This window comes from Acipenser ruthenus, chromosome 32, assembly GCF_902713425.1.
Source record: "Acipenser ruthenus chromosome 32, fAciRut3.2 maternal haplotype, whole genome shotgun sequence".
Lineage (NCBI taxonomy): Eukaryota > Metazoa > Chordata > Actinopteri > Acipenseriformes > Acipenseridae > Acipenser > Acipenser ruthenus.
The window spans coordinates 11,362,814-11,379,567 of NC_081220.1; the positions used below are offsets into that span (position 1 = coordinate 11,362,814).

General features: G+C 39.6%; 7 non-coding genes and 3 pseudogenes across 7 annotated transcripts; 5 read left to right on the plus strand and 5 right to left on the minus strand.

Annotated features, from left to right (window-relative positions):
- Window positions 1-7,281: 7,281 nt before the first annotated feature.
- Window positions 7,282-7,354, minus strand: trnav-uac (transfer RNA valine (anticodon UAC)). The gene has a single exon. It is a non-coding gene; the product is annotated as a tRNA-Ile (tRNA).
- A 139-nt stretch (window positions 7,355-7,493) lies between these two features.
- LOC117965280 (small nucleolar RNA U3) lies at window positions 7,494-7,694 on the plus strand (annotated as a pseudogene).
- A 1,312-nt stretch (window positions 7,695-9,006) lies between these two features.
- Window positions 9,007-9,079, plus strand: trnaf-gaa (transfer RNA phenylalanine (anticodon GAA)). The gene has a single exon. It is a non-coding gene; the product is annotated as a tRNA-Phe (tRNA).
- A 137-nt stretch (window positions 9,080-9,216) lies between these two features.
- Window positions 9,217-9,290, minus strand: trnan-guu (transfer RNA asparagine (anticodon GUU)). Its single transcript has one exon. It is a non-coding gene; the product is annotated as a tRNA-Asn (tRNA).
- A 2,310-nt stretch (window positions 9,291-11,600) lies between these two features.
- trnav-uac (transfer RNA valine (anticodon UAC)) lies at window positions 11,601-11,673 on the minus strand. Its single transcript has one exon. It is a non-coding gene; the product is annotated as a tRNA-Val (tRNA).
- Window positions 11,674-11,810: 137 nt separating this feature from the next.
- On the plus strand, window positions 11,811-12,009 carry LOC131703472 (small nucleolar RNA U3; annotated as a pseudogene).
- Window positions 12,010-13,325: 1,316 nt separating this feature from the next.
- On the plus strand, window positions 13,326-13,398 carry trnaf-gaa (transfer RNA phenylalanine (anticodon GAA)). Its single transcript has one exon. It is a non-coding gene; the product is annotated as a tRNA-Phe (tRNA).
- A 136-nt stretch (window positions 13,399-13,534) lies between these two features.
- Window positions 13,535-13,608, minus strand: trnan-guu (transfer RNA asparagine (anticodon GUU)). Its single transcript has one exon. It is a non-coding gene; the product is annotated as a tRNA-Asn (tRNA).
- A 2,312-nt stretch (window positions 13,609-15,920) lies between these two features.
- Window positions 15,921-15,993, minus strand: trnav-uac (transfer RNA valine (anticodon UAC)). The gene has a single exon. It is a non-coding gene; the product is annotated as a tRNA-Val (tRNA).
- A 137-nt stretch (window positions 15,994-16,130) lies between these two features.
- On the plus strand, window positions 16,131-16,329 carry LOC131703473 (small nucleolar RNA U3; annotated as a pseudogene).
- The last annotated feature ends 425 nt before the right edge of the window (window positions 16,330-16,754 follow it).

A 16,754-nucleotide genomic window follows, 5' to 3' on the forward strand; every position in this document is an offset into this window, starting at 1 on the left:
CACTAATGTCCCCCACGGTGGGCTCTAAGACTAGATCATTGACCTGGTCTTTCTTTAAATGATCTTTCACGTTGGACACATTCAAATGTCATCACTGTCATTAAACAACATTTTACATTCATACTGAAATTGATTTATTAATATTGCTTACTTAATAAAATAAAAAAAAATCTTCTAAAAATTATAAAATTCAGGGGCTCCTGAGTGGAGCATTCAGCAAAGGCACTGTGCCGGAGTGCAGGATGTGCCCTATAGCCCGGAGAGCGCTGGTTTGAATCCAGGCTATACCACTGACACAGCCTAATCAAACCCAGCTCTGTGCAGTCCGACTGTAGCAGCTCTGCAGCTGCTCTCAGCCTCAGCCCCTGTGGTTACTGTCTATGAGCCAGAGCAGTTCCTGCAGAGCTGAGGGAGGTTTTTGTACGGACGTGTATCACTGTGTGAATGTGTAGCTATTGCCCTGCTGACAGTAATAATCTCCTGCATCTTCAGGCTGCACTCCACTGATGCTCAGTGTAAACTGTGTCCCTGATCCACTGCCACTGAATGGAGCTGGAGTCCCAGAGTGACGGTTAGAAGTAGAATAAATCAGGAGTCAGGTTTCTGCAGGTACCAGTGGATGGAGCTGGTACTAACAAAGCTGCTGGCTGTACAGCGGATAGAGACCGTGTGTCCTGGAGAACAGACTGAGCTGTTGGAGACGGAGTCAGAACAACGTCTGCACTGGACTCTGGAGAAAAAATACAACAAAAAATGATTATAAAATAATAATGCAAGAGTCAAATTAAATAGTGTTGTGTTAGAATACAAACAAAATGTACAGAAGCGGCTAGACAGATTTACTTCAATGAAAAGTTCTGTTTAAAATGAACTCCAGTCAAGCTTTCAGATTTATAAATAACTATTTAATTATCACCTTGAGCAAAGAGCCCCCGTGTCCCCAGCAGTAGAAGCAGTGGCATCATTGTACTGTGTGTTTCAGTGACTCTGAAAGGGCTGAGCAGTGACTCATCAATACTGTGTGTCTCAAAGTGTTTGGAGCAGTGAGGCAGGCACCGGTATACAAAGCAGCTTCCTTTCTACAAATCCTGCTGCTGCTGCTGCTGTCACAGATAGAGGAGATCTGAGCCGTGAGTGAGCACCAGTGCAATTGATAGGGTCGGGTTCACTTTGACTGTTTTCTTCTATTTTTCCCCCAGTCAAAGCTATCAGTATATCACTGCTGTCTAATATAACTGATCTGTTTGTCTAAACTGACAGTAATATTTCTGTTTCTGTCATCATTTCAATGCTATTGTGTATTAAAGGGTATGTAGTGCCCTACCCCTAGTGGTATACCTTCCCACGTGCTGCTGCTGCTGCTGTAGAAGTAATGGACCTGTCATTTTTCTTTTCATTGGTCACATTTTGACTGCTTCTTACTGTTATAAATTGGACATCTACTTCACTGTCTTTCACAGGCCTTTTCAAGATGTACCTTGAGCAAGCTGCTAGGAGTGTGTTTTCATTATGTCAATCAGAATGATATTTAACAAGCCAGGGGAAAAGGTATCAAACTCCTTGTGGCAAAGTGGTTGCTGATTATGAACAGGTGCAGAGGTGATGCAGTGCAGGAATAAACGGACGAGATTTGTAATCCGGTATGGAAAAATATACGTTTTATTTTTAGTTATAATCCAGGTCTGGTGACCAAATAATAAGCGATGCGTAAAACACGGAGTACAGTAACAGGGATTGCAGCCCTAAACAATAAACACAGCATCTCTCCCACAATATACAACCACGGTCACCAGTCCTGGGTGCGTGCTGTAGTGCTCGTGGTGGGTGATACAGGTTAAAGAGTGACAAATAGTGCAGTGCTGTTCCGGGTTCAGTGCTGGCTCTTACTAACAGCTCCAGAACGTGTTAGCTGTCTATAAACACACAAATAGCAATTATAGACAAGACAAACAAAACAAAAACTCACAATATTCTTAATACACAGTGCACGGGTCCTTCTGGGTCTATTTCAAAACCAAAAACGAAGGAAAAGATTCTCCAGCCCCTTTTATGCGGTTATGCATGACCCCTTGGTAAACGATTGCAGCTGATTCTATTGCCTGCAGCTGCTACCTCGTTTACCTTCCAGGTCAATACATTCCCGCACTGGAGTCTCGTCTTTTTCCAGGCTGATTGACTTCCCGATCCAGGGAATGAACTGTCAGGCCAACCCGTCCAAAGCCTTTCCCTTTCGCTACTTTGTATCCTCACAGGTCAAGAGGGAGATTTACAACCAGAACTCATTATATTTCCATCACACTCGTGTATTGATTTCTTTATTGATTGATTTTGTTTGATGTTTGTGAAAGGGCGCACACAGTGACTGATCACACTCCATTGCCATGGCGATTCCAGCTCACTGAGAAACACATGGCTCTTGTATTGACATGTTGTTTTGAGAAAGATTGGAAAAACCAGCTTTCTTTCATTTGGAATGAGACTAAATTAGTGGGGAGTCTGTGAAAATATAGTACATCAGTGAATTAACTAATGAATACCCATTTAAATGAAAGCCTTTTCTATTGAAGTTTAATTTATTTTCCATTAGTTTGCCCCTGTTTTACACTTATATATTAAGAATAGCCCCACAAATTGATTGATGAAAGTGTTTTTCTAAATGATTCTTACCCTGAGTGCAGATGACAAGTGCCCAGATGAAGATGCTGATAAAAGTCATTGTTGTTGTGGATTCTGTTGCCATGAAGGGCAGCTCTCAAACATTTAATTATTATTATTTAATGTCAACAAATGGAGGGGGACTAGACATGGTCACAAAGTTGGTCCTGTTTCAACCATTTTTTCAGTTCTATTAAAAAAACTCTTGTAGTCTGATATACTTTTCATAAAGTCTGGTAGCGTATTCCAGAACATGGCACCCTTAATTGAGCAAGCTGTTTGTGCAAACGTAGTGTGATGTCAAGACACTACAGTCTCCTCTTGTGGTTGATCTTCTGGACAGACCAAAGGTAGATCATTAATGTAGAGACTAAATAACAAAGTCCCAAATATAGATCCCTGTGGGACCCCCATAGTACAGATCCTAAACGCTGATTCACTATTGCTTATTTTAACACTTTGTTTTCTATCTAACAAGTCAGACTCCATCCATTTCAGAGCCTGACCAGACAGGTTAAATTCAGACAACTTGTTAAACTCACAGGGCTATAAACACTCCCAGAGCACTGAAGCATGTGCTGCCAATGCAAAGTGTCTTTTCTTTGCAAATTGTCTTCCTTGGCACAACAGCCACTTGTAGTCAAGCAGTGCACTTATGTTTAAACTCATTTTCAGCTGATGCAGTTTCTTTGCCATTCAGAAAAAAAACTGAAAAAAGTTGATCTTGCAAGCAAAACGAAAAAATAGAATATAGTTTTCTTTGTGTTGAGTTTGTACAAACACAGCTATTTCTCTCTCTTCTCCCTTCTCTCAAACCATTCATCTTAGCCACGGCTGTGATTATGTAGCTTTGTTACACAGTATAAATAATTATTAATTGTAAAATATTAAAATCAGAGCTGCAGGTTAACAGATCCATCATAAACTTTGTGAAATCAAATCAATTCAAGCAGCAAACATTTTGATTTTGCACATTATTAATGTTGAGTGAAAAGTTTCAAGTTTTTTTCCTGTGGACCTCCTGGACTGTCTCTGAGGACCCCAGGTTAAGAACCACTGCTCTGGATTAAAGAGCATCATTTTATTACGCTCTCTCTCTCCCTCTTGTGGTCACAGAGTGTAGTGCAGTTTGTGCTGTTTGGTGTTTTGACGAAACATTGACGAGAGTCCCTGCAATGGAGGAACTGTATGGGTGGTTTCATGGTGTAATGGCTAGCACTCTGAATCTAGCGAGCTGAGTTCAAATCTCGGTGCATTTGTGTTTTATTTGTCTTACAAAAACACTTTATACACTGGTTTTGGTTTAAATAACGAATGCTTTAAACTGGTTTAGTGTCTTTCAAAGTAACTATTATTATTATTATTATTATTATTATTATTATTATTATTATTATTATTATTATTTATTTCTTAGCAGACGCCCTTATCCAGGGCAATTTACAATCGTAAGCAAATACATTTCAAGTGTTGCAATACAAGTAATACAATAAGAGCAAGAAATACAATAACTTTTGTTCAAGTGTGACAAACCATAATTCTATAATACAGAAGATAATAGTGATAGTTACATCAGGATATGATTAAATAGTGATAGTTACATCAGGATATGATTAAATACAAAATACTACAGGTTAAACACTTGACAGATTACAGTATTCTGAAGTACAGGATTAAATGCAGATAAGAGCAAAATAAAGCACATTTAAATGAAGGGTGATAGTGTCCCAGGATACAAACAGAGGAGTTCTACAGGTGCTGTTTGAAGAGGTGAGTCTTAAGGAGGCGCCGGAATGTGGTCAGGGACTGGGCAGTCCTGACATCTGTAGGATACACTACTGATACTGCAGATTCCACCCTCGCCCCGCAGTGGAGGAGCGACCTTCCTATAGATGTCAGGACTGCCCAGTCCCTGACCACCTTCTGGCACCTCCTCAAGACACACCTCTTCAGACAGGACCTGTAAAACTCAGCTCTCCCCTTCTGGACAATATAGCACTCTGCCCTTAATGCACTTTAACTTGCACTTATCTGCTCCCGATTTTACTGTATTTAAACCGGTAGTATCGTATCTTATTTTTTTAAAAAATTAGAGAGTGTGTGTGTGTGTGAGAGAGAGAGAGAGAGAGAGAGAGAGAGAGAGAGAGAGAGAGAGAGAGAGAGAGAGAGAGAGAGAGAGAGAGAGAGAGAGAGAGAGAGAGAGAGAGAGAGAGAGAGAGAGAGAGAGAGAGAGAGAGAGAGAGAGAGAGAGAGAGAGAGAGAGGCGACCTGGGAAATGTTTGAGCTGATATATATATATATATATTTTTTTTTTTAGCAACCCAGCTAGCTAGCTAGCACAGGACGGCTAGTCGATTTGCTAGCGGAGCTTAGCATAGTTATAGCTGACTAGATCTCAAAAAGTGACTAACGTTACAAATATTGGTGTAGCCGTTTTATAAAAGCAATAAGTCACAGCCAAGGCGTTATTTCAAGCCATTTATAATTATTCCCAAAAAACACAAACTCTTCCATTGTTAAAAAAAAATATATAAAAAATCTCCCTTTGTGCTTCTCGGAAGGCATACGATGGAGGGCGCAATGCAGTTTTTCAGCCTGGGGAATATTACAAATTAGGAGACTGTGCTTTAAAATACACATGTAGGGCGGGCGTCTCTGTTACAAAGAATTGTCACACTTTGTATTTATCTCCATAATGCGTTGGGACTAAATACGCAGATACATTAAAACTATTTGGAGAATGCGGGCATCGATCCCGCTACTTCTCGCATGCTAAGCGAGCGCTCTACCATTAGAGCTATTACCCCTTGAGCTATGCCAGCGATTCTCATAGGCTACAACGCAACTTGATATGAGCAATTCAGATTGTCGGCAATGTAGTCTGCCAATTGCAAATTCAAAAAATAAATAAATTAACTAAATAGCAAATATTTTGACGAGAGGTATGTTTTCAATTTCTTCAAAAAGTAGTCTCAGCTCGTTGATTCAGTCGCTTTAAAATCCACCTCTGTGTCCCGATGCAGCAGCGCTGTATGCTGTGGCTCGAGCTTGTTTGACGAGGCAGACAATGCAAAAATGCCAATACTTGTTATTGCATCACATGGCAGACTTAAGGTATGCTTTAACGGCTTGGCTGTCTCAAGTTAGTTTGTATTGTTCAACAGACAGTCAGTATCTTAAAAACAAATAAGCGAAATACTCCGTGTCTGTCTGTACAAGTTTGAAATTTAAATGCGCCGCCCCTGCATGCTCTGCGACGCTCAGCCAATAGGCAGGGACGGGACGTTGAAAATAATTGTGGGAAATGTTGGATCAGGTATAGAAGCAAAGGTATATTTCAAGGTCTTAAAACGACATTTCACACAATTCCTTCAACAAGTAGTGACTTCAACAAGTAGTCTGTTTACAACAAAAATACAATCTGTGTTAGGAACGCTATTTTAGTCCGATTAAAAAAAGAAATTAAAATGGTATTGAGTGCTGACAAGAGTTTGGTATCAGCTGTTGATTTCATTGAAACAATCTTTATAGTAAAATGAACACATTTATTCCTCTGGTCGTGTATTGTCTCGCTGACTGCTATCCACCTGGAAGTCACCTAAAGGATAAGGCAATGGCCTCCTAAACTAGGGATTATGGTTTCGTCAGTTTTATTTAAAACAGTGTGTGTGTATTTGTTCTTGGTCTGTGATATATGTGGTCTGTGTTTATAGATCTTGGCACGTTGCACCAAGTAGTCGTGGCCAAGTGGTTAAGGTGATGGGCTCTGTTGGCGTTGTGTCCCTTTTTATGTCTTCGTTGTTAATTCTTAAATGCCTGTTCAGCTTAAAGGTATCAATTATTACTTGCTGTACATTAAATTCGTCCAAACTAGTATTTGCAAACACATTACAAAATTAAATGGTGTGGAATAGAAACAATGAAGGCTTTGACCTCGACGTGATTTGAACACGAAACCTTCTGATTTGGAGTCAGACGCGCTACCGTTGCGCCACGAATCCCTGCCGTAGTGCATGCTTGTTATGCAATGCTAGAGTGCACAGCAAGCATGCCAAAGGCATGCTAAGTCCGATGCTGATACTTGGAAAACACTCAGTATCACCAGGGTCATGGGAAACAGACGACTCAATATTTGTTCGTAGTCAGCAGGGCTATGAAGTTGTCGGAAGTGTGTTTGATTCTCAGCTTAAAAGTAAAGAAAACATAAAACAAAGCGATTTGCTTTTATAATGTTTATTATTTGAAACGTGGGCATAAACACAGTTGTACTGGCTGGGAATCGTCTCGGGTCAATTACTTGGAAAGCAGCTATGCTGACCAATATATCACCAACGAGGGAAAGCTGGCAGTACTGAGTGACACAGATGACGGATTTTCTCAGCGCGTCTCCTCTGAATGCGCACTGGCACAAAGGGGCTTTGCTCATCTAATGACGTGACAGAATGCAATAATGTATTGGGTTAATTTACCAACAAAAGAAACATAAATAAAAGTGCATGTATTTTTTGTGAATAAACTATCTTGCTTCTACGATGGGACCAGAGACCTTACATCCGCAATCTAATGATCGGCCAAACCCAGAACTACCTTGTCTTGACCAGGGAGTCATATTGTAAAAACAAACTGAAGTGGTTCCACTGGGGATCGAACCCAGGACCTTCTGCGTATAAAGCAGACGTGATAACCACTACACTATGGAACCTGGTCAGAAAGTGAGTTTTGTGTTTGAAACGCATTGGCAATTATTAACATTACTATGAACAAGTAATATTCTAGAAAGGAAACCGAATCAGACACCATCATGCCGGGAGTAGGGAAGTTGTTTTACCCACATATTTGTTAAGACTATACTTTCAGGGATCATTTCTATAGTTTGTTTCTAGTGAAATGCGTTTCTAGTGTCTGGTCTCGCTAACCATAACGAGGAGTTACAGTGTTTTCTTCCGAGCGCGTAGCGGGACTTGAATGCTACTTCACTGTAGCTGTTCTTGATCATTGATGAACATTCCGCTCTCTTTTGGGATCGAGCCCCACGTTGGATGTCCTTTTTAAATACAAAATGTAGATGTTTCTTCGAGGCAACAGAGCAATATCTGATTCTGTTCACACTGTATACAGTATTGCAACAAAATTACTTTTTGGTCGTTGTCATATAGCAATTGTTATTGTAAAATGCGTGCATCGTTTAGTTATAACGATATTGAAATAAATAGTCTTACTTTTGTGGGTTGGCTTCAAACCGTTTCTGTTTTAACACTTGTCATTACATCATTCATGGAGCAACAGTTGGTATGTGCGTAATAAACCCGATCGGGCCTTGATATGACAACCCTAGGCTGTGCTGAAATAAATAATGCGGTTTTCTGCTGTAATGAACGCAGTTTGTCAGGATGGTCGAGTGGTCTAAGGCGCTAGACTTAAGGACTCTGTCTTTCCAAAGAATTCTGTGTTCTGGTCTCCAAGTGGAGGTGTCGGTTCAAATCCTCCTCTGACAGTTCAATTTTATTTATTCTTAAAAGGAATAAATGTGTTCATTTTACTATAAAAGATTGTTTCAAGGAAATCAACAGCTGATACCAAACTCTTGTCAGAACGCAATACCATTTTAATTTCCATTTTAATTCAGACTAAAATAGCGTTCCTAACACAGATTGCATTTGGTTGTAAACAGACTACTCGTTGAAGTCAATGAAAAATATTTTGTCCAAACATGTATTTATCTTGTTTTAATATTAAAAATAATATATTAAATTGAATAACATCTCCGTCGGCCACTGGATCGAGGTCTCAGGCTGGGATGCGGACCTTTGAGAACAGTATAAACGATCTATTAGTGGAAGAAGCTTACATCAGAAATGCCCTCGTTTAACATGCTAGGATGATCGACATCGGCATTCTCCAATTGCTGTTTACATGTTATAACACGTTATGAGTACGAATACAAAGTTGGACACTTTCCTTGTAAGTGGGGGTAAGCACAATTTATTTTCAGATGTAGTGTCTTTATTTAAGCTCAATCTAGTCCTGTGTAATGCAAATCACATTACTATATTTTTATATTAGTCAAGGCCTATGTAAAGTGTTCTTAAATTGTTTTAACATTAGCATTGATCAATTTGATGATCCGCTTTCTTTTCTCCCAATACGGTATGCAAAGTATGCAACTTTTCTGCCCACTTTGATCATAGGCAGTTTTATCCCCCCGTTTCGGCTGAAAACCGCATCTGGGTGAAAACTTAAAGTGTTTCGAAACGCATTTGTAAAGGCATCGGATTCTATTGTGTTGCCGAGCTGTTGATCGTTTCTCATAATACACAGGTTTACTGGGGTGACAAAAAACGCAAGTCTTGTCAAGCCGAAATAGCTCAGTTGGGAGAGCGTTAGACTGAAGATCTAAAGGTCCCTGGTTCGATCCCGGGTTTCGGCAAATAGCAAGACTATTTTTGTTTTGTATTATTTTGAACTGAAAAATAGAGCGGTTTTTTTTTTTGTTCTGTTTAATTGGAAGAATTAACAACGTATCAGAGTGCCATTTTCTAATGTGATTAAGAAATGCAAAAACATCGTCCCTGGGTGGGCTTGAACCACCAACCTTTCGGTTAACAGCCGAACGCGCTAACCAATTGCGCCACAGAGACAAATCGGCTCAACCGAACCTGAGACCACATCTAAGAAGAAAGCAACACGGCAGAAAAGTCTGTAATCACAATTAAATGTATGCAACCCAATGCAAGCAAACTTCAAGCCTTTTATATTTATTCCCATGTATGTAGTCTGCCATTTGCAAATTCAATAAATAAATAAATTAACTAAATAGCACATTTTTCGACGAGAGGTATGTTTTCAGTTTCTTCAAAAAGTAGTCTCAGCTCGTTGATTCAGTCGCTTTAAAATCCACCTCTGTTCCGATGCATCAGCGCTGTGTGCTGTGGCTTGAGCTTGTTTGACGAAGCAGGAAATGCAAAAATGCTAAAACCTGTTATTGCATCACATGACAGACAAGGTATACTTCAACGTCTTGGCTGTCTCAAGTTAGTTGGTATTGTTAATGTAACACCTCGTTGTTGCCCAGTCATTGTATCATATTAATGAAGTAGAGCTTGCCACTTCTCAGCACCGAGCTGACAATGAGTGTTGTTTTCGGGCACCTGCTGGCTGCTAGTGATGACCACTCCAATCTTCAGTCAGGGGGTTGTTGAAGGAAGGGGACACATTTTGAGTGTGCATCTCATACTGGTTTAAATCAATAAGCAAATTTCAAATTGATCATTGATAATGTTGAAACTATTTAAGAACTCTTTCAATAGGACTTGACTAATATAAAAAATATAGTAATGTGATTTGCACTACGCAGGACTTGATTGTGCTTAAATAAAGACATAACATCTGAAAATAACTTGTGCTTACCCCCACTTACAAGGAAAGGGTCAAACTTTGTATTCGTTCTCATAACGTGTTAGAAAATGTAAACAGCAGTTGGAGAATGCCGAAGTCGATCATCCTAGCATGTTTAACGAGAGCATTTCTCATGTAAGCTACTTCCAGTCATAGATCGTTTATACTGTTCTCAATGGTCCGTATCCCAGCCTGAGACCACGATCCAGTGGCCGACGGAGATGATTTTCAAAGTAATATGTTATTTGGAATATTAAAACAATCAAGTTAATTACATGTTTGTACACACAGTATTTTCCAGTGACTTCAACAAGTAGTCTGTTTACAACAAAAATACAATCTGTGTTAGGAACGCTATTTTAGTCCGATTTAAAAAAGAAATTAAAATGGTATTGAGTGCTGACAAGAGTTTGGTATCAGCTGTTGATTTCATTGAAACAATCTTTATAGTAAAATGAACACATTTATTCCTCTGGTCGTGTATTGTCTCGCTGACTGCTATCCACCTGGAAGTCACCTAAAGGATAAGGCACTGGCCTCCTAAACCAGGGATTATGGTTTCGTCAGTTTTATTTAAAACAGTGTGTGTGTATTTGTTCTTGGTCTGTGATATATGTGGTCTGTGTTTATAGATCTTGGCACGTTGCACCAAGTAGTCGTGGCCAAGTGGTTAAGGTGATGGGCTTGAACTCTGTTGGCGTTGTGTCCCTTTTTATGTCTTCGTTGTTAATTCTTAAATGCCTGTTCAGCTTAAAGGTATCAATTATTACTTGCTGTACATTAAATTCGTCCAAACTAGTATTTGCAAACACATTACAAAATTAAATGATGTGGAATAGAAACAAAGAAGGCTTTGACCTCGACGTGATTTGAACATAAACCTTCTGATCTGGAGTCAGACGCGCTACCGATGCGCCACGAATTCCTGCCGTAGTGCATGCTTGTTATGCAATGCTAGAGTGCACAGCAAGCATGCCAAAGGCATGCTAAGTCCGATGCTGATACTTGGAAAACACTCGGTATCACCAGGGTCATGGGAAACAGCCGACTCAATATTTGTTCGTAGTCTGCAGTGCTATGAAGTTGTCGGAAGTGTGTTTGATTCTCAGCTTAAAAGTAAAGAAAACATAAAACAAAGCGATTTGCTTTTATAATGTTTATTATTTGAAACGTGGGCATAAACACAGTTGTACTGGCTGGGAATCGTCTCGGGTCAATTACTTGGAAAGCAGCTATGCTGACCAATATATCACCAACGAGGGAAAGCTGGCAGTACTGAGTGACACAGATGACGGATTTTCTCAGCGCGTCTCCTCTGAATGCGCACTGGCACAAAGGGGCTTTGATCATCTAATGACGTGACAGAATGCAATAATGTATTGGGTTAATTTACCAACAAAAGAAACATAAATAAAAGTGTATGTATTTTTTGTGAATAAACTATCTTGCTTCTACGATGGGACCAGAGACCTTACATCCGCAATCTAATGATCGGCCAAACCCAGAACTACCTTGTCTTGACCAGGGAGTCATATTGTAAAAACAAACTGAAGTGGTTCCACTGGGGATCGAACCCAGGACCTTCTGCGTGTAAAGCAGACGTGATAACCACTACACTATGGAACCTTGTCAGAACGTGAGTTTTGTGTTTGAAACGCATTGGCAATTATTAACATTACTATGAACAAAATATTCTAGAAAGGAAACCGAATCAGACACCATCATGCCGGGAGTAGGGAAGTTGTTTTACCCACATATTTGTTAAGACTATACTTTCAGGGATCATTTCTATAGTTTATTTCTAGTGAAATGCGTTGCTAGTGTCTGGTCTCGCTAACCATAACGAGGAGTTACAGTGTTTTCTTCTGAGCGCGAAGCGGGACTTGAATGCTATTTCACTTTAGCTGTTCTTGATCATTGATGAACATTCCGCTCTCTTTTGGGATCGAGCCCCACGTTGGACTTCCTTTTTAAATACAAAATGTAGATGTTTCTTCGAGGCAACAGAGCAATATCTGATTCTGTTCACACTGTATACAGTATTGCAACAAAATTACTTTTTGGTCGTTGTCATATAGCAATTGCTATTGTAAAATGCGTGCATCGTTTATAGTTATAACGATATTGAAATAAATAGTCTTACTTTTGTGGGTTGGCTTCAAACCGTTTCTGTTTTAACACTTGTCATTACATCATTCATGGAGCAACAGTTGGTATGTGCGTAATAAACCCGATCGGGCCTTGATATGACAACCCTAGGCTGTGCAGAAATAAATAATGCGGTTTTCTGCTGTAATGAACGCAGTTTGTCAGGATGGTCGAGTGGTCTAAGGCGCTAGACTTAAGGACTCTGTCTTTCCAAAGAATTCTGTGTTCTGGTCTCCAAGTGGAGGTGTCGGTTCAAATCCTCCTCTGACAGTTCAATTTTATTTATTCTTAAAAGGAATAAATGTGTTCATTTTACTATAAAAGATTGTTTCAAGGAAATCAACAGCTGATACCAAACTCTTGTCAGAACGCAATACCATTTTAATTTCCATTTTAATTCAGACTAAAATAGCGTTCCTAACACAGATTGCATTTGGTTGTAAACAGACTACTCGTTGAAGTCAATGAAAAATATTTTGTCCAAACATGTATTTAACTTGTTTTAATATTAAAAATAATATATTAAATTGAATAACATCTCCGTCGGCCACTGGATCGAGGTCTCAGGCTGGGATGCGGACCTTTGAGAACAGTATAAACGATCTATTAGTGGAAGAAGCTTACATCAGAAATGCCCTCGTTTAACATGCTAGGATGATCGACATCGGCATTCTCCAATTGCTGTTTACATGTTATAACACGTTATGAGTACGAATACAAAGTTGGACACTTTCCTTGTAAGTGGGGGTAAGCACAATTTATTTTCAGATGTAATGTCTTTATTTAAGCTCAATCTAGTCCTGCGTAATGCAAATCACATTACTATATTTTTATATTAGTCAAGGCCTATGTAAAGTGTTCTTAAATTGTTTTAACATTACCATTGATCAATTTGATGATCCGCTTTCTTTTCTCCCAATACGGTATGCAAAGTATGCAACTTTTCTGCCCACTTTGATCATAGGCAGTTTTATCCCCCCGTTTCGGCTGAAAACCGCATCTGGGTGAAAACTTAAAGTGTTTCGAAACGCATTTGTAAAGGCATCGGATTCTATTGTGTTGCCGAGCTGTTGATCGTTTCTCATAATACACAGGTTTACTGGGGTGACAAAAAACGCAAGTCTTGTCAAGCCGAAATAGCTCAGTTGGGAGAGCGTTAGACTGAAGATCTAAAGGTCCCTGGTTCGATCCCGGGTTTCGGCAAATAGCAAGACTATTTTTGTTTTGTATTATTTTGAACTGAAAAATAGAGCGGTTTTGTTTTTGTTCTGTTTAATTGGAAGAAATAACAACGTATCAGAGTGCCATTTTCTAATGTGATTAAGAAATGCAAAAACATCGTCCCTGGGTGGGCTTGAACCACCAACCTTTCGGTTAACAGCCGAACGCGCTAACCAATTGCGCCACAGAGACAAATCGGCTCAACCGAACCTGAGACCACATCTAAGAAGAAAGCAACACGGCAGAAAAGTCTGTAATCACAATTAAATGTATGCAACCCAATGCAAGCAAACTTCAAGCCTTTTATATTTATTCCCATGTATGTAGTCTGCCATTTGCAAATTCAATAAATAAATAAATTAACTAAATAGCACATTTTTCGACGAGAGGTATGTTTTCAGTTTCTTCAAAAAGTAGTCTCAGCTCGTTGATTCAGTCGCTTTAAAATCCACCTCTGTTCCGATGCATCAGCGCTGTGTGCTGTGGCTTGAGCTTGTTTGACGAAGCAGGAAATGCAAAAATGCTAAAACCTGTTATTGCATCACATGACAGACTTAAGGTATACTTCAACGTCTTGGCTGTCTCAAGTTAGTTGGTATTGTTAATGTAACACCTCGTTGTTGCCCAGTCATTGTATCATATTAATGAAGTAGAGCTTGCCACTTCTCAGCACCGAGCTGACAATGAGTGTTGTTTTCGGGCACCTGCTGGCTGCTAGTGATGACCACTCCAATCTTCAGTCAGGGGGTTGTTGAAGGAAGGGGACACATTTTGAGTGTGCATCTCATACTGGTTTAAATCAATAAGCAAATTTCAAATTGATCATTGATAATGTTGAAACTATTTAAGAACTCTTTCAATAGGACTTGACTAATATAAAAAATATAGTAATGTGATTTGCACTACGCAGGACTTGATTGTGCTTAAATAAAGACATAACATCTGAAAATAACTTGTGCTTACCCCCACTTACAAGGAAAGGGTCAAACTTTGTATTCGTTCTCATAACGTGTTAGAAAATGTAAACAGCAGTTGGAGAATGCCGAAGTCGATCATCCTAGCATGTTTAACGAGAGCATTTCTCATGTAAGCTACTTCCAGTCATAGATCGTTTATACTGTTCTCAATGGTCCGTATCCCAGCCTGAGACCACGATCCAGTGGCCGACGGAGATGTTTTTCAAAGTAATATGTTATTTGGAATATTAAAACAATCAAGTTAATTACATGTTTGTACACACAGTATTTTCCAGTGACTTCAACAAGTAGTCTGTTTACAACAAAAATACAATCTGTGTTAGGAACACTATTTTAGTCCGATTTAAAAAAGAAATTAAAATGGTATTGAGTGCTGACAAGAGTTTGGTATCAGCTGTTGATTTCATTGAAACAATCTTTATAGTAAAATGAACACATTTATTCCTCTGGTCGTGTATTGTCTCGCTGACTGCTATCCACCTGGAAGTCACCTAAAGGATAAGGCACTGGCCTCCTAAACCAGGGATTATGGTTTCGTCAGTTTTATTTAAAACAGTGTGTGTGTATTTGTTCTTGGTCTGTGATATATGTGGTCTGTGTTTATAGATCTTGGCACGTTGCACCAAGTAGTCGTGGCCAAGTGGTTAAGGTGATGGGCTTGAACTCTGTTGGCGTTGTGTCCCTTTTTATGTCTTCGTTGTTAATTCTTAAATGCCTGTTCAGCTTAAAGGTATCAATTATTACTTGCTGTACATTAAATTCGTCCAAACTAGTATTTGCAAACACATTACAAAATTAAATGGTGTGGAATAGAAACAAAGAAGGCTTTGACCTCGACGTGATTTGAACATAAACCTTCTGATCTGGAGTCAGACGCGCTACCGTTGCGCCACGAATTCCTGCCGTAGTGCATGCTTGTTATGCAATGCTAGAGTGCACAGCAAGCATGCCAAAGGCATGCTAAGTCCGATGCTGATACTTGGAAAACACTCGGTATCACCAGGGTCATGGGAAACAGCCGACTCAATATTTGTTCGTAGTCTGCAGGGCTATGAAGTTGTCGGAAGTGTGTTTGATTCTCAGCTTAAAAGTAAAGAAAACATAAAACAAAGCGATTTGCTTTTATAATGTTTATTATTTGAAACGTGGGCATAAACACAGTTGTACTGGCTGGGAATCGTCTCGGGTCAATTACTTGGAAAGCAGCTATGCTGACCAATATATCACCAACGAGGGAAAGCTGGCAGTACTGAGTGACACAGATGACGGATTTTCTCAGCGCGTCTCCTCTGAATGCGCACTGGCACAAAGGGGCTTTGATCATCTAATGACGTGACAGAATGCAATAATGTATTGGGTTAATTTACCAACAAAAGAAACATAAATAAAAGTGTATGTATTTTTTGTGAATAAACTATCTTGCTTCTACGATGGGACCAGAGACCTTACATCCGCAATCTAATGATCGGCCAAACCCAGAACTACCTTGTCTTGACCAGGGAGTCATATTGTAAAAACAAACTGAAGTGGTTCCACTGGGGATCGAACCCAGGACCTTCTGCGTGTAAAGCAGACGTGATAACCACTACACTATGGAACCTTGTCAGAACGTGAGTTTTGTGTTTGAAACGCATTGGCAATTATTAACATTACTATGAACAAAATATTCTAGAAAGGAAACCGAATCAGACACCATCATGCCGGGAGTAGGGAAGTTGTTTTACCCACATATTTGTTAAGACTATACTTTCAGGGATCATTTCTATAGTTTATTTCTAGTGAAATGCGTTGCTAGTGTCTGGTCTCGCTAACCATAACGAGGAGTTACAGTGTTTTCTTCTGAGCGCGAAGCGGGACTTGAATGCTATTTCACTTTAGCTGTTCTTGATCATTGATGAACATTCCGCTCTCTTTTGGGATCGAGCCCCACGTTGGACTTCCTTTTTAAATACAAAATGTAGATGTTTCTTCGAGGCAACAGAGCAATATCTGATTCTGTTCACACTGTATACAGTATTGCAACAAAATTACTTTTTGGTCGTTGTCATATAGCAATTGCTATTGTAAAATGCGTGCATCGTTTATAGTTATAACGATATTGAAATAAATAGTCTTACTTTTGTGGGTTGGCTTTAAACCGTTTCTGTTTTAACACTTGTCATTACATCATTCATGGAGCAACAGTTGGTATGTGCGTAATAAACCCGATCGGGCCTTGATATAACCCTAGGCTGTGCTGAAATAAATAATGCGGTTTTCTGCTGTAATGAACGCAGTTTGTCAGGATGGTCGAGTGGTCTAAGGCGCTAGACTTAAGGACTCTGTCTTTCCAAAGAATTCTGTGTTCTGGTCTCCAAGTGG